Source organism: Thalassophryne amazonica, chromosome 7 (genome assembly GCF_902500255.1).
Source record: "Thalassophryne amazonica chromosome 7, fThaAma1.1, whole genome shotgun sequence".
NCBI lineage: Eukaryota > Metazoa > Chordata > Actinopteri > Batrachoidiformes > Batrachoididae > Thalassophryne > Thalassophryne amazonica.
This window is the reverse complement of record NC_047109.1, coordinates 49,923,112-49,944,629: the sequence shown is the minus strand read 5'-3', so window position 1 is coordinate 49,944,629 and position 21,518 is coordinate 49,923,112.

The window sequence follows — 21,518 nt, the reverse complement described above, 5'->3', positions numbered from 1 at the left end:
AAGGCACAAGGCAGCCTGCCTGGAGTTTCCCAAAAGGCACCTGAAGGACTCTCAGACCATGATAAACTAAATTCTCTGGTCTGATGAGATAAAGATTGAACTCTTTGGTGCGAATGCCAGGTGTCAATGTTTGGGGGAAACCAGGCACCATCCCTACAGTGAGGCATGGTGGTGGTAGCATTATGCTGTGGGGATGTTTTTCAGTGGCAGGAACTGGGAGACTAGTTAGGATTGAAAACCTGCTGCAGAGCGCTCTTGAAATCAAACTGGGGTGATGGTACATCTTTCAGCAGGACAATGACCCTAAGCACACAGCCAAGATATCAAAGAAGTGGCTTCAAGACAACTCTGTGAATGTCTTGGAGTGGCCCAGCCAGAGACCAGACCTGAATCCAATTGAACATCTCTGGAGAGATCTGAAAATGGCTGTGCCTCGATGCTCCCCATGCAACATGATGGAACTTGAGAGGTACAGCAAGACGAATGGGCAAAACTGCCCAAAGATAGATGCACCAAGCTTGTGGCATCATATTCAAGAAGAGTTGAGGCTGTAATTGCTGCCAAAGGTGCATCAACACAGTATTGAACAAAGAGTGTGAAAACTTATGTGCATGTGATTTTGTAGTTTTTTATTTTTAATAAATTTCCAAAATGTCCCCCCAAAAAATTATGTTGTCATTATGGGGTGTTGTGAGTAGAATTTTGAGGGGGGAAAATGAATTTACTCAATTTTGTAATAAGACTGTAACATAAAATGTTGAAAAATGAAGCATTGTGAATACTTTCTGGATGCACCGTATGTCCACATGTGCCCAGTAGGACTGACTGCATGGCGCCCTGACACTGAGCAGCTATGACAGAACTCAGCAGTATGCAGTGTCTTAGTATTGCCATTAGTATTGCTACTTTATGAGAGGCTTCTTAAAAATGTCCAACAATGTAAAATTCTTCATCGTTTTGTAGCTACACCTGACAAGCACCAGAATTCACACAAAAAAACAAAAACCGGATTCCAAACATGTTTTTCTGTATCAGTATAATCAGTTGTAAAAATAGCCTTGTAGACCATTGTGAACAAGGTAGAAAGCATTAAATGCACAATTAACAGCGCAGATTGGTGGCAATGCGTAAAAGTTGGTGAAAGTGGACAATCGGATACAATATGGCATAATCAGCAAAAATGTAGGGAAAAAAATCATATAATGAAAATTGCACATTATCGATTGTAATCAGTTACAGTCATAATAAATCGGTTAAATAATAGTTGGTCGCAATAAGAACTGCGATAACATGAATTTTGACTCACATTTTTTTAACTGGTCCCGATTTCCTTAATTTTGAAATTGGAGTGGGAATTGAGGCCAAAATCGGTAATGGGAAATGGCCCACAGGACAGATTTATTGACCTTGACCTCGCAGCTGATATCGTAATCTTTTGGAATCAAACTTGTGAAACTAAGTAAGGAGTCAGTGTATCTGGGTTTTGTTGTGTGGGCCGCCGAAGAGGAGGTACTGCTGGCCCACCACCAGAGGGCACCCTGCCTGATAGCAGGTTTCAGGCAGCAGAGGGCGCAGTGGCCAGGCCAAATCCACCAGGTGCACCGGAGGCTGTCAGCAGCTGTCACTCATCACCACTATCCATAAAAGCCTGGGAGAGACACCATAACTCTGCCGAGTTATCTGCTTACCTCAGGTAAACCAACTCAGCCATTTTGTGCCGTACGCACATTCAAAGTTACTGAAGTCTTTGCAGTTGTGACTTATACTTGCAGCTTGTAGCCGAGTTTGTGGATGTTGGAGGAGTTGGCGTCTCCACTCCTCACTTCTGACTTACTGAGTATAACCATTGACACTGCACGTTCTCCAGTTTTCCTCTGCACTCTGGGAGTATCTGGATTTATTCCTTCAGGAGGATTTCTGTGAGTTACTGACTGTTTGCTGGGTGTACACACACCCACCTTAACCTGTGTTTGTTCCTGCCAGCAGTACCGGGTCTGACAGCTGGAGCGGTGGCCACCTGGGGATTCAGGACTTGGCGGCTCTGGTGTGTTGCAGGTCTCTGTTGGCAGTGGAACTTCGTGGGTCCCGGCTCTTCTCTGGATAGGCGTCTCCTACCCTCGGGCCTGCCCACGCAGCACCGTTTTGTAATTGACTGTCTAAAGCATATTTGGGTTTTTGTGCACATTTGCAGAATAAATTGTTATTTATTCGGAAATCCTATTGGCCGTTCATTTACGTCCCCTGGCGTGGGTCCGTGTACTTCACTTTCCCAACAGGTTTGTTATTTTCCCAGAACAAGACTAAGACTCGGTTCAGACTGGGGTTCGCAATGCGGATGGAATCAAATTCAAGTTGAATCCAGCTTTAGCCGGATAGGTTTTTTCTAAATCTGAATAGGTGCTATTCAGATTTGACCCAGATTCACCGTGGTCTGAATGCAAATGTGGCTTAAATCCAGCCAGCTCGAGGTTCATGGCGTCATACCTCTGGATTCGTGGATCCAGCATTCAAGTAGTGTGCAAAGGCTGTGCGCAAACTCCTGCCAAATTCTAAGGCCAACTGTGACCAAACTTTGTATGGTGTCTTGTTTGTCTTTGGTAGGAGTTGGTGATAGCCTCAAAAGAATCCAGAGACCAGAAAATGCAAAACAAGTTGGGTAGGATGTATCGGAATCACAACGTATTTGAAGGCATCACTGCTACAATAAAAATGCATGGGTACAAGAAGACAGCAAGCCAGTGCCATGACAAGATGAAGAACCTCAACGCCAAGAACAAAAAGGTGAAGGATCACAATCCAAAAAGGGGAAAAATTCAGCTCGAGTCAGATTGAGTTTGGATGCAAAAAATAAGTCTGAACGCTGTCTGACTATAAAGCAATCAGGATAGAATCCACTTTGAATTAGACTGCCAACCCTAATCTGAATGGGGTCTAAAAGTCATGCTTTTGACTGTTTGGACTTGACAGTCAGAAGTGTATCTGTATGAAGGTGTTGAACTTGTAGAGACATTCACTAATCTTGGCAGTGACACTTGTGTCTCTGGTTCCTCTGCCTTTGAGGTCCTGAGACATCTGCAAAGAGCTTATGGAATCATGAGGTCATTGGACAGAGGCGTACTGTGATGCTCATGTCTTTGAAGGAGAACGAAAGTCCAAATCCTTAGGGTCCTGCTGCTTCCTGTCTTATTGTATTGTTGTGAGACTCACTCTAATTAGAGTGCCTTGGCATCAACTCAGGACGTGGCACGATTTTGGGTCCAACTGCGCTGAACTACTGAATGAACCTAATGTTTTCAACATTTTTAAAAATCATTTAACCACATACAGCAACATGTCCAGGTACAGGTGCTATCAAAATAAATATAAAAATAGTTAAGCTGTCAAATTTAGATAAATTTACAATTTATGATGATTTATTTAATTAATTTAAAGCTTGATTTATGGTTCTGCAGCTCTGTAACTCTGTGTCATGTCCAGAGACAGTTTTGTTTCTGGATTATGCTTCGTTCCGGACTAATTTGACCCTCAACAAGCTTTTGTTTCTACAATCATCACCTGCAATTCAAATTTAAGCTGTACAATTTCCTCTTATTCAGACTTTGTGTTGTAAAGTTGCGGACTTTTCTGATCCATTTGTAATCAGCGTGCGCACTGCAAAAACTATTAAAATATGAAAGAGTGAAAGCAGAAAAGTGTCAAATCACAGCCTTTTGCGGTGTCTGATTTGAAAAAATAAACGGTTGGGCTCTTAATCACGGAAATGTCTCCGGTCCCACATGGGAGGGGTTTTAATGGAAATACATTGCGATTGGACGGGACATTTTAGCCGATATGAGCGAAAAATCTGTTGTACACATTCCATTATATATGGTGTTTATTACATGGAAAACAATACAAAAACTTTGGGACTTTTTTGTCTGGTGACTGCGAATATTTGGTTTATATGATGACAGTTTAAGTGAGTTTTACTGTACATGGGACTGAACAACCTCGCAAAACTTTGACAACGAAGTCGCTTCCATCCCACACAGCTGACTTTATTTTCCCAAATTTTTCTTCTGTTTGGATCTGAAAGGAATCTGTACATCTTGAAGCCCTTGCTGTGTCTATTTGTGCCTCCAAATGCACAACAACCCATCATTTTCAGCGAGAGACAGATTAAGAGCAAATGCTATTTTGAACCCAAGATGGCACCATGAGTCACGTGACCGATTTTTTTCAACTCGTCATGTCGCCACTCTCTCATTTAAGGCACTCTAATGCTAAACTGGGGCGTAAGTAGACAACTGGTTATTTTTGCTGCTCGGACTGTTAAGGATCCTTGAGTCCGGCTGGAATAACTTTTGTGTCAAACAAAGGGTTACTGAGGCAGACATGGATGAGACGTAGCCCAGTGAGACATGGACTGTGTCAAATGTGGAGCATAAATCTATCAGCACTGGCAGCCTACAATTGTCTAAATGTGTTCTCATAAAATTTACAGCTTTAACAGAGGCTGTTCAGTGCCGGCAGACTGGATCGTGCACATATTATCCCTCTGAAGAGCATTTTGACAGTATTGGCATCAAAAGAGGGCAGAACATTTCTCTAAAAGCCCCACTCATCCAGATTTGTGCCAGAATCCCCTCAGTCACAAGCCCATTAGCAGCACATCCATTGTATTGTTGGTCTGCCCTGTGCTCGCCTGCGTTTCGGAGCCTCCCATCAGAACACACAGGAGACAGGAGGTGCAGGAGAAACACATTTATCATATGAAGCAGAACCTGCACAGCCCATAGCCCAAGCTGGATCTACAAAAAGAAGAACGTTAAGCTCCTCTAACGGGTATGAATCAAAAAGGAGTAACATCAAATCAGCAATTCTGAAAGGAAAATAAATGTTTTACTAACACCTTGTAAATCATTGCACTGTCTTTAGTCCTCTACAGCCTTTTAAATCGGCTTGTGTTGATCATACAACAAAAGGTTAGAAATGTGAAGAGCTGTTTACACTGCAGCCGGTAAACCGATGAAAATAACATGATATAATATTAGGAAAAAAAAAAATCTAATATTTTAGTGTTAAACTGTGTAACAGTGTGAACTTTGCAGAAAGGACATCATGAACACAACGAGCATGAGCCATTGTTGCAATTACTTTTTTTTTGACTTGGAGAGAAATTTTGCTGGGCATCACAACAGAAATTTTTCCACAGGAAGCCCCTTTCATCAGACAACTCAAGCAGAAGAATATTTACTAAAGCAGCAGCAGCACACAGTTTCGAATTTGGCAGACAGGCGCCAATCGCATCACTCCTCTCTGATGTTTGCTTGTGATATAAGGAAGTGATGATTTGATATACACATTTTCTCCCTGATCGGAGTCCACAGGTGGATGCTGGGATGAAGGCTGGGCTGAACAGTGGCGGTTATGAGGCAGTAGGCAGTGAGAGAGCTGGGAAATTGTTGCATTTTAAATAGCCCACCCAATTTAGAGTGAGTATTGTAGTCAGAGGTCTGTGGTAATTATGCGACTAAGGCATGTTAATGTACAGTACTGTTCAGAATAATAGTAGTGCTATGTGACTAAAAAGATTAATCCAGGTTTTGAGTATATTTCTTATTGTTACATGGGAAACTGTTGTGTGGGCCGCCAGAAGAGGAGGTACTGCTGGCCCACCACCAGAGGGCGCCCTGCCTGAAGTGCGGGCTTCAGGCACGAGAGGGCGCTGCCGCCATGGACACAGCTGGGGTTGACAGCTGTCACTCATCAACTCATGACAGCTGTCACCCATCTCCACTTCATCAATCCACTCCATAAAAGCCGGACGTCATCTCCACCTCGCTGCTGAGATATCATCTACCTGTGAAGGTAATTGTCTCTGCTGACTTAAACATTGAGTAATAATCTGAACTTCTTTGCAGCCATATTCCTGTGGCGTTTCCTTATCTGTGGGATTGACGTAAAGTGTGATCAGCGACGGCTTCGCTTCACACTCCAGCCAGATAAGTGATTTAACAGGAGCTGCACGAGTGTGTGATTAGAGGTGGAGGTGACTTTCCACCTTCTGACTGTTTTTGTTACTGGGTGTGCACACACCCACATCTCACTGTTTGTGCTCCTCACCAGCAGTACCAGATCCGACAGTCGGAGACGGTGACCACCTGGGAATTCGGGACTTGGCGGCTCCAGTATTCACCAGGTTCGGTGGCGGTGGAAATCGTGTGGTTCCGGCTCTTCTCAGGACAGACGTCTTCTATCCTCAAGCCTGCCCACACGTCACCTTTGTGTATTGACTACTATCAGATTCTGTGATTGTCTGTATAATCGTTGTGCACATTCAAACATTAAATTGTTACCTTTTGGCTCATCTATTGACCGTTCATTTGCGCGCTCTGTTGTGGGTCCGTGTCACTACACTTTTCCCAACAGGATATCTCGACCAATGTCATGGATCCCGAGGGGCGTCAACCATCTGTTGGACAGCCAATGGAAGAGCAGGGTGCACAGGCGTCGGCTGGAGGCGTGATTGGTGAGTTGCAGCACATCCTCACCGCCTTTACCGCTCGGATAGACCTGATGACCGAGCAAAACATCATCCTTAATCGCAGGATGGAGGCACGCGCTTGGGCTACAGTGCTTTGGGAGCTAAGTTCATGGCTCCTTGCCTCTTATACTGGGTTTGTGAGGGAGCTCAGAACTGTTTTTGATCACCCTAACAGAGGCGAAACCGCGTCTACCGTGCTGCTGTCAATGAGACAGGGGCGCCAGAGCGCAGCCGAATATGCAGTCGACTTCCGCATCACGGCTGCGAGATCTGGCTGGAATATGACTGCGCTCCGCGCCGCCTTCATAGACGGACTGTCGTCGGTCCTGAAGGAGCACCTGGTGGCTAAGGAGGAACCGCGGGATTTGGCTGAGCTTATCGATTTGGTTATACTGTTATGATTTGAAGCCAGGATCTGAACAAAGGCTGAGATTTCCCAAATGCAGAGCAGTCACGACAAAAGGTTGAATTTTTAAAGAATACCAGGTTTAATGCTGGACTGGTGACAAGATACAAAAACAGTTGAGGAACAGGAACAACCAAAATACAAAATTCACCCACTCAGGTTGTGGGGAGATCCAGGGCGTGAGGAGACAAAGCAAAACTTAAGTTGACAATCTTCAACTTAAGTAAAAAGTTACAATCTTCAACAGAAACAAGGTACCAGTAGATTCAGTAGATTCTCACAAATCCAACAAGACCAAGCATTCATGATATGCACACTCTTAAGGCTATGAAATTGGGCTATTAGTAAAAAAAAACTAAGTAGAAAAGGGGTGTTCACAATAATAGTAGCATCTGCTGTTGATGCTACAAACTCAAAACTATTATGTTCAAACTGCTTTTTAGCAATCCTGTGAATCACTAAACTAGTATTTATTTGTATAACCACAGTTTTTCATGATTTCTTCACATCTGTGAGGCATTAATTTTGTTGGATTGGAACCAAGATTTCGCTCATTTACTAGTGTGCTTGGGGTCATTGTCTTGTTGAAACACCCATTTCAAGGGCATGTCCTCTTCAGCATAAGGCAACATGACCTCTTCAAGTATTTTGACATATCCAAACTGATCCATGATACCTGGTGTGTGATATATAGGCCCAACACCATAGTAGGAGAAACATGCCCATATCATGATGCTTGCACCACCATGCTTCACTGTCTTCACTGTAAACTGTGGCTTGAATTCAGAGTTTGGGGGTCGTCTCACAAACTGTCTGCGGCCCTTGGACCCAAAAAGAAGAATTTTACTCTCATCAGTCCACAAAATATTCCTCCATTTCTCTTTAGGCCAGTTGATGTGTTCTTTGGCAAATTGTAACCGTTTCTGCACGTCTTTTATTTAACAGAGGGACTTTGCGGGGGATTCTTGCAAATAAATTAGCTTCACACAGGCGTCTTCTAACTGTCACAGGACTTACAGGTAACTCCAGACTGTCTTTGATCATCCTGGAGCTGATCAATGGGTGAGCCTTTGCCATTCTGGTTATTCTTCTATCCATTTTGATGGTTGTTTTCCATTTTCTTCCACGCATCTGTTTTTTTTTTTGTCCATTTTAAAGTAGTGGAGATCATTGTAGATGAACGGCCTATAATTTTTTGCACCTGCGTATAAGTTTTTCCCTCGCCAATCAACTTTTTAATCAAACTACGCTGTTCTGAACAATGTCTTGAACGTCCCATTTTCCTCAGGCTTTCAAAGAGAAAAGCATGTTCAACAGGTGCTGGCTTCATCCTTACATGGGGGACGCCACACCTGTTTGTTTCACAAAATTGACAAACTCACTGACTGAATGCCACGCTACTACTATTGTGAACACCCCCCTTTTCTACTTTTTTTTTTACTAATAGCCCAATTTCATAGCCTTAAGAGTGTGCATATCATGAATGCTTGGTCTTGTTGGATTTGTGAGAATCTACTGGTACCTTGTTTCCCATGTAACAATAAGAAATATACTCAAAACCTGGATTAATCTTTTTAGTCACATAGCACTACTGAACAGTACTGTATATGCAGCATGCAGCTCAAGTTGTCTGCCAAAACTGCTGGCGAGATCACTGAAATCTGTTTTTCACCTGCCAAAAGTAAAGATGTGTCTTTGAGCAAATCCTTAAATTTAAGGATACTGTCATATTGCTATTAAAAGCAATTAGTTGTGCGAGTTGTAGCCCTGTTCTGTGCATCTAGAAAGGATTCTCAGTGCTTCAGTTTTCCCACATTTTGTTATGTTACAGCCTTATTCCAAAATGGAGTAAATTAATTTTTTTTCCCCTCAAGATTCTACTCACAGAACCCCAAAATGACATGATTTTTTTTTTTTTTTTGCAAATTTGTTAAAACAACAACAAAAACTAAGAAATCATTTGTACATAAATATTCACACACTTTACTTAGTACTTTGTTGATGCACTTTTGGCAGCAATTACAGCCTCGGGTCTTCTTGAAAACGATGCCACAAGCTTGGTGTACCTATCTTTAGTGCAGCAGATAACTGAAACAAACCTGCAAATGGTGACAGAAACACCAAATTCAGCACCAATACTCCTTAGACATTACTCTTTGGAAAAAAACTGATTGGCCACTTGAATTTTCAATAGGCAGCCAGGTAGGGTCAACTGAACAATTACACAGGGTCAAAATTAAAAGATGCTCAAATTATATTGATAACTGCACCACATTATTTGTCTGATCATAAATATTCCAAAATGGTATAGACTATCTATGACTGAATGTTATGGAGTTATAGGGTTACCTTTACCTTTGTCAGCATTCTTGCTGACAAAGGTAAATATCAGTTTGTACAGGGGTCAAAAGTTAAAGTTGCTCCAAATTTGGCAAAAAAAAAAAAAAAAAAAAACCTGGTGCAAATTATTGGTTAAGTTAATAGGGTTTTATAAAGGAATAGTTTGCACCATGTGTCATGCTTAGTTATCACATTACGGGGTAACCCTTACCAAAAAGTAGTACATGCAAGTATGTTTCAAGTATACTTCCAGTTTACTTTTTATATACTTATCAGTACTATTTTTTGGTAAGGGAACATATATCACACATCATAGAATCCAGTGGACGTCGACACTGTTTACCTTCACTTTGCAAAACAAGCACTCAACACAGTCAGAACTATTCCATTTATTAATCCTATTCACTCAACTAACAATTTTCACCATTATTTTTTTTTTTTTAACTAAAATTGGAGCAACTTTAACTTTTGACCCCTGTACAAACTGATATTGACCTTTGTCAGCATTCTTGGTGTTTTTACCCTATAACTCCATAACATTCAGTCATAGATAGTTTGAGCTATACCATCTTGGAATATTTATGATCAGACAAATAATGTGGTATAACGTAATAAAATCTGTGTTTATTTATTTGTTTGTCTGTTAGCAGGATTACACCAAAACTACTGCACGGATGTTGACGAGATTTTCACCAAAGATAGCCAAGGAAGATGTCATTAAATTTTGGAGGTGATCTGGATCCAGATCAAGATTTCACTTGATATGGGCTTTGAAGGATTACGTTAGAACTACATCACGGCAGTGTTAATTTCGCCAGATGAAACGAGATGAAATATGTTCGTCAACAACCCTTTTTCCCATGACGAGACGGCACCCATGTTCTAAAAACACTGACTAAAACTGTGGAAATGTGCGTTATTGTTGATGAATAAAAACAAGACGAAAAATGTTTCGCAAGAAATAAAAAAAACTCCCTCCTCTTTTTCATCTACTATACAAGAAGAAACAACATCCAGTCCAGCTGTCGTGTGTTTGTGCCAGCAGTTCTTCTACTGTACTGTCGGCTATGTTACGTATCCTATCGCTACGCGATTCTGCGAGAATTGTCCCCCGCTTCACACGGACAGTTTTTATTCGTTCGTCATTAACGTTCCTTTTTTGCGGGGCCAACAATGCGGATCTCTGCCGTGTACTGGAACATTAATATCTCCTGCTTCTCTGGTTCATAAAATAAAGTTAGTGTCCCTCATGAAAATAATAATAATAATGATAATATCATCCACTCCGTGTCTGTGTGTGTTGTGGGATTTGCTCTGTGGCTCTCTGCTGAGTAAAGGTGGAAAGACGGATCATAACTTCAAAGCGAAACGCTGTTTTAAATAAAATGACACCTCTTTCCAAATGTTGTAAAACAGACAAACTACAACCGACCAAAGCTGTTTTTCCCCAAAATGAGATGTCCTCTGTTCCGTCAGGGAGAACTTATCCTGGTGTCACAGTCTTAGTGCTCCAGTCTAACCACAGCCGCGCAGCAGCTCCAGCCGCAAGTATTGTAGTGGAGGCCGGGGCAAAAGTAACATTTTACATTTATATCCCTCTGAATCTGCTTGCCTGTAAGAGTCTAGCTGTAAAAGTCATATTATTTAACACCAGTTTTTATTTTATTTTGTTGGTGTTTCTAATAAATATAAAACATCAGAACAAGTGCATCCTTTGTAAATGTGTACCGAATCAACAAACAAGACACTTTTAGCAAAGTTGCATTGAAGATTCATTCATTCAGTTCAATTCATTCAAGACATTTAATCAATATTTCAGCCGTGGAACACAAGCCAACTGGAATGAATAAACAAAAACTATCTCTGAAATAAACAGAAAAAGACAAATATTTTGACTAAAACTCTACTAAAATACCTTGATTTCTTATTTGCTTTACTTCTGTTTTATTTGATTAGATCTTATTGTATGTTTATCTTACTAGGTCTTATTCTACTTCTTCCTGCTAGAGTACTGACGGGGACTAGAAGGAGAGAGCATATCTCACCCATATTGGCCTCTCTACATTGGCTTCCTGTTAATTCTAGAATAGAATTTAAAATTCTTCTTCTTACTTATAAGGTTTTGAATAATCAGGTCCCATCTTATCTTAGGGACCTCGTAGTACCATATCACCCCAATAGAGCGCTTCGCTCTCAGACTGCAGGCTTACTTGTAGTTCCTAGGGTTTGTAAGAGTAGAATGGGAGGCAGAGCCTTCAGCTTTCAGGCTCCTCTCCTGTGGAACCAGCTCCCAATTCAGATCAGGGAGACAGACACCCTCTCTACTTTTAAGATTAGGCTTAAAACTTTCCTTTTTGCTAAAGCTTATAGTTAGGGCTGGATCAGGTGACCCTGAACCATCCCTTAGTTATGCTGCTATAGACGTAGACTGCTGGGGGGTTCCCATGATGCACTGTTTCTTTCTCTTTTTGCTCTGTATGCACCACTCTGCATTTAATCATTAGTGATCGATCTCTGCTCCCCTCCACAGCATGTCTTTTTCCTGGTTCTCTCCCTCAGCCCCAACCAGTCCCAGCAGAAGACTGCCCCTCCCTGAGCCTGGTTCTGCTGGAGGTTTCTTCCTGTTAAAAGGGAGTTTTTCCTTCCCACTGTAGCCAAGTGCTTGCTCACAGGGGGTCGTTTTGACCGTTGGGGTTTTACATAATTATTGTATGGCCTTGCCTTACAATATAAAGCGCCTTGGGGCAACTGTTTGTTGTGATTTGGCGCTATATATAAAAAAATTGATTGATTGATTGATTCCTTTACTTCCATGTATTTTATGTATCTTATTTTTGTTTTATTCGTGTGTTTGTATGACTGTTTTATGACTGTTTTTTTTTTTTTTTGTCTTTTTTGTGCTGGTGAGCCGAAGACAATTTTCCACATCGGTGGACAATAAAGAATTATTCTATTCTATTTGACTAAAACTAGACTCAAATGTTGAGACTTTTAGTTGACTAAAACATGACTAACAAAAATGATATGTGAATGACTAAATGTGACTAAGACTAAGAATTAACTGACACAAGACGAAGGCTAAATTGAAAAATGGGTAACAAAATTCACACTACTTCACAGATTCACACCAAATTTACACCACTGATAGATATTGGGCCATGGAATTCTCCACTGAATTTTGGAGTTGATGCAGATTCTGGATCAAGATTTCATTTTATATAAGCTTTGAAGGATTACGTCAAAACTACTTCAACGATTCTCACCAAATTTGCACCACAGATACACATTAGGGCATGGAAGACTCTACTGAATTTTGGAACTGAATCTGTACATAAGCACTGGCACCAGCGGGCTCAAGTGACCCTTAACAGGAATAAGTGGGTTTAAAAAATGATTGAATAATGTTTAGCAAGAATATATATATATATATATATATATATATATATATATATATATATATAGTTTGTCCAGTTACAGTAGTGTTCAGAATAATAGTAGTGCTATGTGACTAAACAGATTAATCCAGGTTTTGAGTATTTCTTATTGTTACATGGGAAACAAGGTACCAGTAGATTCAGTAGATTCTCACAAATCCAACAAGACCAAGCATTCATGATATGCACACTCTTAAGGCTATGAAATTGGGCTATTAGTAAAAAAAAAAGTAGAAAAGGGCGTGTTCACAATAATAGTAGTGTGGCATTCAGTCAGTGAGTTCGTCAATTTTGTGGAACAAACAGGTGTGAATCAGGTGTCCCCTATTTAAGGATGAAGCCAGCCATCGAGTGATTATCTGAGAAATTGTGGATGTGCCTGGACATGCCGGAACATGTCCCGTGAGGCTTCATCACGGCGTTGCTTTGTGCCATGCGGCACCGCCGCGACACGCGGAATTCCTCCGCACGTCTGTCTCAATGTGCCGAAAAAGTGCTCATGTCCACGTCTTTTCACAATTCCTGTGCTAGTCAGATGATGTCCCGGATAAAACACAGCGTCCAGTTTGGAAATGAACGGCACATTCCACTGTTACAGGAGTTTTTGTCATGGAAAGAGGAGCGGAGGCTTCGCGCGTCGCGGCGGTGCCACATGGCGCACAGCAACGCCGTGATGAAGCCTCACGGGACATGTTCTGGCATGTCCAGGCACATCCACAATTTCTCGGCTAATCACTCGATGGAAAAACCACCGACAGCTGTCTGAACGCCATCTCAAAGCCGTCCTGTGAGACCAAAATGGAGGTGGGTTTGTCTCGCTCCAGCAGCGAATCCATCGTGACGCGCGAAGCCCCCGCTCGGCTTTCCATGACAAAATCTCTTGTTAAAAGTGAAATCTGCCGGAAAATGGTTGATGTCCAGCTCTTGTGATAACCAGAGAAATGGCACACGATGGTCACGGATCCAGACAGCCATCCGTTTAGAAATGAAATGGTCGTTCAGCCTGTCGATGGCGGCTTCGGAGCGCGGCGCGCCCCACAGCCGCTGGGGGCTGTCCTTAAAGCGACAGTAACACTCCTTATTCTCTACCAAGCCTGTAACATTTTCACCGAAAGCCAGATAAATTTTTCTAATGGTTTCCAGCTGCCAGTCTCTAAGTTTCTGAAAAAATTCTGATGGAAAAAAAGCCCAAATCATTCCGCCATTTCCTGACAATGAAAATCCGCCGAGGGGGTGGACTACTCCTCACTCAACGCCTGCTCACAGGCGAATGACGCAACCGACAGGCATGGAAAAACTCACGCATGCGCACGAGGGTTCAAGCTTGTCTGACGCAATCACACGTGATTCAAATCCATATGGTTTTGAAAAAAATAATGAGATCGGATACTTTTCTAATAGACCTCGTATATCGCATACCAGGTATCATGGATTAGTTTGGATATGTCAAAATACTTGAAGAGGTCATGTTGCCTTATGCTGAAGAGGACATGCCCTTGAAATGGGTGTTTCAACAAGACAATTACCCCAAGCACACTAGTAAACGAGCAAAATCTTGGTTCCAAACCAACAAAATGAATGCCTCGCAGATGTGAAGAAATCATGAAAAACTGTGGTTATACAATACTAGTTTAGTGATTCACAGGATTGCTAAAAAAGCAGTTTGAACATAATAGTTTTGTGTTTGTAGCATCAACAGCAGATGCTACTATTATTGTGAACACCCCCTTTTCTACTTTTTTTTACTAATAGCCCAATTTCATAGCCTTAAGAGTGTGCATATCATGAATGCTTGGTCTTGTTGGATTTGTGAGAATCTACTGAATCTACTGGTACCTTGTTTCCCATGTAACAATAAGAAATGTACTCAAAACCTGGATTAATCTTTTTAGTCACATAGCACTACTATTATTCTGAACACTACTGTACTTACAGCCTCTGAAAATAGGACAAACGGCTTAACGTCTGCGTTCGGTTGAAGTCGGGCAGTCACGCATAGCGCTGCACTCACTTTGGTCTTTTCACCATCTGTGTTTTCATGCACACATACAGACCGACTCATCGCTGCATTGTGTCTGAGTTGTGCATGTGGGTATTGTAAGGAGCAATGCATTGATCAGACATATTGGTGGCCAGCGTACCCCGCGTTGACCCCAATTATTCAGTGCCTGGCTGTGCGCTGGGGCTACGTTACTTATCACAGCTGGATCTTCACATCAGAATGACATGCACTCATGTGGACAGAGAGACAAGTGCACAGCTAACAATGGCTCACAGCTGCTGTAGTATGATTAGAAAAACATGACTGTTAACATACAACTCACTTCCCGTGATGTTTAAACATGTTTCTGAATCAAGCCAATCTTTCCTCAGATGGTTTCGGGCCTCCTGTGTTTCCAGTTCAGTCATCTCCCCGCTGGCTTCACCTCCCCATACTGAAGCACAGTATTTACCTTCTACTCAAAAACTCCATCCTCTCCTGAGTGGGCCTGGGTTTTTTTTCTTAGTGAACTGGCTCCCTCTCCTGTTGAGAAATAGAACTGCAGGACATATTCCAAGGCACAAAATGGATCTTAAAAGATAAAATACACAAATATTCTAGGAATGCAGTTGCCAAATGCAGCACAGGACAGAATTATTCCCGGTTTTGGCTAATTGGCTCATTAATGTAACTAGAAAATTGACCCGTGGGGAACTGCGGGTTCTAGATGTCCAGATTTGAATCTGCTGTCTGGGATGTTAGAGGATTCAGATTCTTTATTGTCATTTTAAACAAGTAAAATGAAAGGTAAGGTGCAAGCCTATTCAGTGCAAATATAAACGTGAGCAAACCACACTCAGATCTCAAAGGTCTTAAAAGACTTAAAAGAAAATAAACATAAAATGTAACGGAAAGAATAAGGTATATTCAGAGAGCAAGTTAAGGATAAAAGTTATAACGATGCAATAGCAAAATTACATGCAAAAAAAGAGAGAAAGTATGTACAGAAACTGTGGATATCGCACATTTACAAATACTGCATTTATTCCGAGCGTGGCGTGTGACCTGGCTATTTGGTTCCAGTGGCATTCAAAGCTCTAATAGCAGTTGGGTAGAAACTGTTTTTCAGTCTATTTGTACTTGCTTTAACAGCCCTGTACCGTCTGCCTGATGGCAGTAGCTCAGAGTGTGTCCAGGGTTGGATGAGTCCTTTAGAATGGTCTTGGCTCTCCTGAGACAGTAAGAGCCATGACAGTCCTCCAGTGTGGATAGAGGGCACACATTGATCTTCTCTGCCATTTTGGTAACCCTCTAGAGCTTCTTCCTGTTTGTCTTCGTGCATCTGCCTAACCACGTACAGAGGCAGTATGTGAGGATGCTCTCCAAGTGTGTGGTTTTCCTGTCCCAGGTCAGTTTCTCCTTGATGTGGACTCCCAGGAAACTGAAGTCCTCGACCCGTTCCACACAGGTCTCTCCAATGATAAAGGGCTGAATGTTTGTCCGTTTTGTTTCTCCTGAAGTCTATGATTAGCTCCTTGGTTTTGGATGTGTTCAGGAGCAGGTTATTTTCTCTACACCACACCGTCAGCTGTTCCACCTCATCCCGGTAGGCGGACTCATCTCCTCCAGTGATACAGCCTACCACTGTGGTGTCATCCGCATATTTAATAAAGGTGTTGCTGGTGTGGAGAGGGGTGCAGTCAGAGGTGTAGCAGGTGCTGAGCCGCGGGCTCAGCATGCAGCCTTGAGGGGAACCAGTGCTGAGTGTGAGAGCTGTGAATATGTGAGGGCCAATCCTGACTCTCTGTGAGAAATCTGACAGAAAGTCCTTAATCCAAAGATGTAGAATGAGGCAGACCATGGTTCAGCAGTTTCCTCATGAGGCCGTGGGGAGGATGGTGTTGAATGCTGAGCCATGATCCATTATCCATTATCCATGAAGCGAACACAGGTGTAGTTAAACTCTTGCTCCACGTGGGACAGTGCAGTGTGGAGAGCAGCTGTCACAGCATTCTCTATTGACCTGTTGGCCTTGTAAGCAAATTGGTATGGGTCTGAAGTGGGGGTTATGAATGACATGATGTGACCTCTAACCAGTTTTTCAAAACACTTCATCACCACCGGTGTGAGCGCAACAGGCTGTTAGTCACTGAAGCTGGTTGTGGGGGATTTCTTGGGTAGGAGGACTATGGATGTTGGAGGTCTTCAGGCATGACAGGACAGATTGATAAATTCTGTCAGGCTGCAGCAACCTCACAGGCTTTTATTTTGAAATACAGACTCTTATTATGGAAGTGCGACATAAACAGGCTTGAATTAAAAAAATACTGATTTCTCAAAAAATATTGGTCTGATCACCTTGCCATTTTCACCACTTGAATCCTCATGAAAAAAAAAAATACATAAATATGCCAAAGGATAAAAGTCTGCTCTATCTGGATTTCAATTGATGCTCTGGATACACAAACATATAGAGGCTACTTACCTTTTATTATACAGGTGACATGGGGCAAACTGAGAACACTCCCAGTAAACTGTTTCTAGTGACCAGAAGCATAGAGAGAATCCCACCATTTGCATGTTTACCTCACTAAATGTAAAGAAACGGTTTAAAATGACCAATTATACAGTTAGTCGCTTATCTTTGCCCAGACATCATAAATGTGCATGTTTATTTCCTCTCAGTGCCACTGGAAACCTCATATTTTTACCTGTTCATTGAGTGTTTTCAGCTTGCCCTCTACAACAGCATATGGCTGGTTAGTCTGTGACCTGTGTGTCGTACCCTACGGTCATTACATTATATTACATTACATTAAACAATGGCTATTGAGGATGTAAACGGCACTGATCTAGCGAGTTCACGGGCAATGACGATGACCTGTTCTCCCAAGTTGAGAGAATTATCTAGAAGAGGCATAGCACCTGTGATGGACTTCTGCTGTGCCCTGATGATGTCATGTTGTCCATACTTGACAAGGAACTCTGCTGAAACAGACCCCTCGCATGAGTCACAGACCGTGAGATTCACAACTGTGAAAAAGAGAATTGCACTTTTCCATCTTTTATAACAATGCCTCGCATTCATCCACACACTAAGGACCTTGCCGAAGGGCCCGGCTTAATGAATTTCCAGTATGGCGAAGGGTTGAACAGAGGATCCTCTGGTCTCAATCCCACCGCTTAACCACTAGACCATCGCCTCCGTCCCTTAATGTACATATTGTTTAATGAGAGATCATAAAGGATGGGAAAACCTGACACTTTTAATATGAGTAGTTCTCCATTCTTGACTGCTTAACAGAGCCAAAGTCTGATTTATTTCAGTTCAACGTCTTTCACAGCGACATTCCAGCATCACCAGTTAGCACATCTCAGGAAGATGTCTAGTAAATCACTTCAGAGGTATTACCTGGTTACAAAAACAGCGTCTTTAGATTTAGATGTATTTATTTCTCACTTTTACCAAATATATGAGGGGGAAAAATGCCAGATTTATATAGAAATGCAGCTTCTTTTTTGTGGGGGGAGTGTATTCTGCCATCTTGGGTTATTTTGTAAAAGCAAGCAACCAGCTGATGTCAAAGTACTTTTTTTTTTTACTCATATTGGCAGTTGGCATGTCATGTCATTCAGCATTTGCATAAAATGTCTTATCTATTTTGGACTTGCCGAGCTGGTGGCAGAGTGATCTCATCACTGCAACATGTCCAATCTCATTGCAAATAAATGGCAGCTTGTCACTTTGCCTGCCATCGCTGTGGCTTGTATCTAATGTGATCGTACTGTAAATACATATTCCAGATTTATTTTTGTCCCAAGTAGAAAAAATGACAACCCCCACCCCACCCTACCCCAAAAGCCATCTAAAAATAGAGCCTAGACTGTAAAATCTCAGAGGTTAATCTTTAAAATGGGTTAGTTTTGTATTTTTTTCCTGTTTGGTCATTTCTCAGCCAGTGTGTCTAATCTGGATCATACAGAGACACACTACAGTATAAATTGAACAGGATTAGAGAATGGCAGGATTTTCATTTGACTATGGGTCTTAAATCTGAAAATGTCTGCACACACATATTTTCAGAGTTACTGCCATCTTTTCCTGTTTCCATCCCCTTGGCACAGCAGCCGACAGCTCTGCTCGTTAGTGCATCCATCTGCTGGACGGACTGCACAATAAAAACATTTTAATGTCGTGCGAACAGCAACTGCACCAAATACAATCAGGAACTTTAAAGTTTCCTATTCTCCATGTACAACTGGAATTGTGTCAAGAATTTGGATCTGGTGTAAAACCTGTGCCAAAATCCAACATAAATATCTATCCCAGCTACATTATGGCAACACCAAGCACCCCCCAACCCCCAAAAAACTTTGTTTTAAAACAGAAAGAAACAATGTCACACTTTAGAACACCGTTTCTTTCATAAAATATATTATACTTACTTCAAGTGGGGAAAAAAATTTCCTGAATTTTTGTCTAACTTAAATTGATGGAATGATTGAGAGCGAATCAAAGATCAAATGTTTTCATCTTGGGGAGAAATAGGTTAAAAGTCAAAGTCTCAGGCCAAGGCCCAATGCTTATATAGAGAGGATATTTGGAATGGCTATTTACAGGAATTGGTTAAAGATATGCCTGTACAGTTAATATTAAACATTAACATGAAACTGTATCAACTTTCCATTGGTCACATGACCTTTGACTTTGAAAAGTCAAACTCACAGAACAAGCTCAAAGAATAACATGACCACAGAAGCCACATAAATCACAGGTGTAAACTGCATTTTGTTGACCAATAGATCCTTGGATATATGCAGCTTTCCTGATAATTTTCCAGAAAAAAATGTAATAAAGCCAGAATAAATCCAGTGGTCTCACACCTCAAAAAGTACATAATTGAATGTAATATCAAATTCAAGAAACGACATGCGACACTCAGCTTTTGATTGACTGAAAGGGGGCAGAACAATTTTGATAAATTGTATATATAGTACTTATGTTACTACTGAATCACAATTTGTATAAATCAATGTCAAACATGTAAGATGCAGGATGTTGCACTCAGAGTGCATATTCTTAGAAAAACAATTATATTTCAGGATCTAATATTACCCTTTTATGTATGTTTAAGTTACATTTGTTCTACTAAATAAACTGTATAGTTCAAAAAGGCATTCTTACAAACCTGTTGGATAAACTGTACCACAAATGATAGATTTTTGATTAAACTTCTAGAACTTAAAGAGTAAAATTAAGCTCTTAATGTTTTTCCTTTTGCAGGAACTATTAGACATTTATCTGCTGACTGTAACTGTAATATTGTTGTATTGGGGGTGCAACAAACAATTATTTACATAGCATACTTTGAAGAAACTAAACCAATTAATAGATCAGTTGTTTGTTCCATAAAATGTCAGTAAATGGTGAAACATGCTAGTCAGTATTTTTTAGAGCCCAAGATGACATCTTCAAAGCTCTCATTTTGTCCACAACTCAAAGATATTCAGTTTACTGCCAGACTGTACATAAACTACAACCCCAATTCCAGTGAAACTGGGATGTTGTGTAAAATGTAAATAAAAACAGAATACAATGATTTGCAAATCCTCTTCAACCTATATTCAACTGAATACAGCACAAAGACAAGATATTTAATGTTCAAACTGATAAACGTTATTGTTTTAGTGCAAATATTTGCTCATTTTGAAATGGATGCCTGCAACATGTTTCAAAAAAGTTGGGACGGGGCAACAAAAGACTGGGAAAGTTGATGAATGCTCAAAGAACACCTTTTTGGAAACAGGTGAGTGTCATAATTGGTATAAAAGGAGTATCCCCAAAAGGCTCAGCAGTTCACAAGCAAAGATGGGGCGAGGATCACCACTTTGTGAAGAACTGCATGAAAAAAATAGCCCAAGAGTTTAAGAATAATGTTTCTCAACGTTCAATTGCAAGGAATTTAGGGATTCCATCATCTACAGTCCATAATATAATCACAAGATTCAGAGAATCTGGAGAACTTTCTACACGTAAGCGGCAAAGCCGAAAACCAACATTGAATGCCCACGACCTTTGATCGCTCAGGCGGCACAACATTAAAAACAGACATCAATGTGTAAAGGATCTTACTGTGTGGGCTCAGGAACACTTCAGAAAACCATTCAGTTAACACAGTTTGTCATTACATCTACAAGTGCAAGTTAAAACTCTACCATGCAAAGTGAAAGCCATACATCAACAACATCCAGAAACGCTGCCGCCTTCTCTGGGCCCGAGCTCATTTGAAATGGACAGACGCAAAGTGGAAAGTGTGCTGTGGTCTGATAAGTCCACATTTCAAATTGTTTTTGGAAATCATGGATGCCGTGTCCTCCGGACAAAAGAGGAAAAAGACCATCCAGACTGTTACCAGCGCAAACTTCAAAAGTCAGCATCTGTGACAGTATGGGGGTGTGTTAAGTGCCCATGGCATGGGCAACTTACACATCTGTGATGGCACCATCAGTGCTGAAAGGTGCATCCAGGTTTTGAAGCAACATATGCTGCCATCCAAGCAACGTCTTTTTCAGGGACGTCCCTGCTTATTTCAGCAAGACAATCCAAGCCACATTCTGTGCGTGTCACAACAGCGTGGCTTCGTAATAAAAGAGTGCTAGACTGGCCTGCTTATAGTCCAGACCTGTCGCCCATTGAAAATGTGTGGCGCATTATGAAGCGCAAAATACGACAATGGAGACCCCGGACTGTTGAACAACTGAAGTTGTACATCATGCAAGAATGAGAAAAAAATTACACCTACAAAGCTTCAACAATTAGTGTCCTCAGTC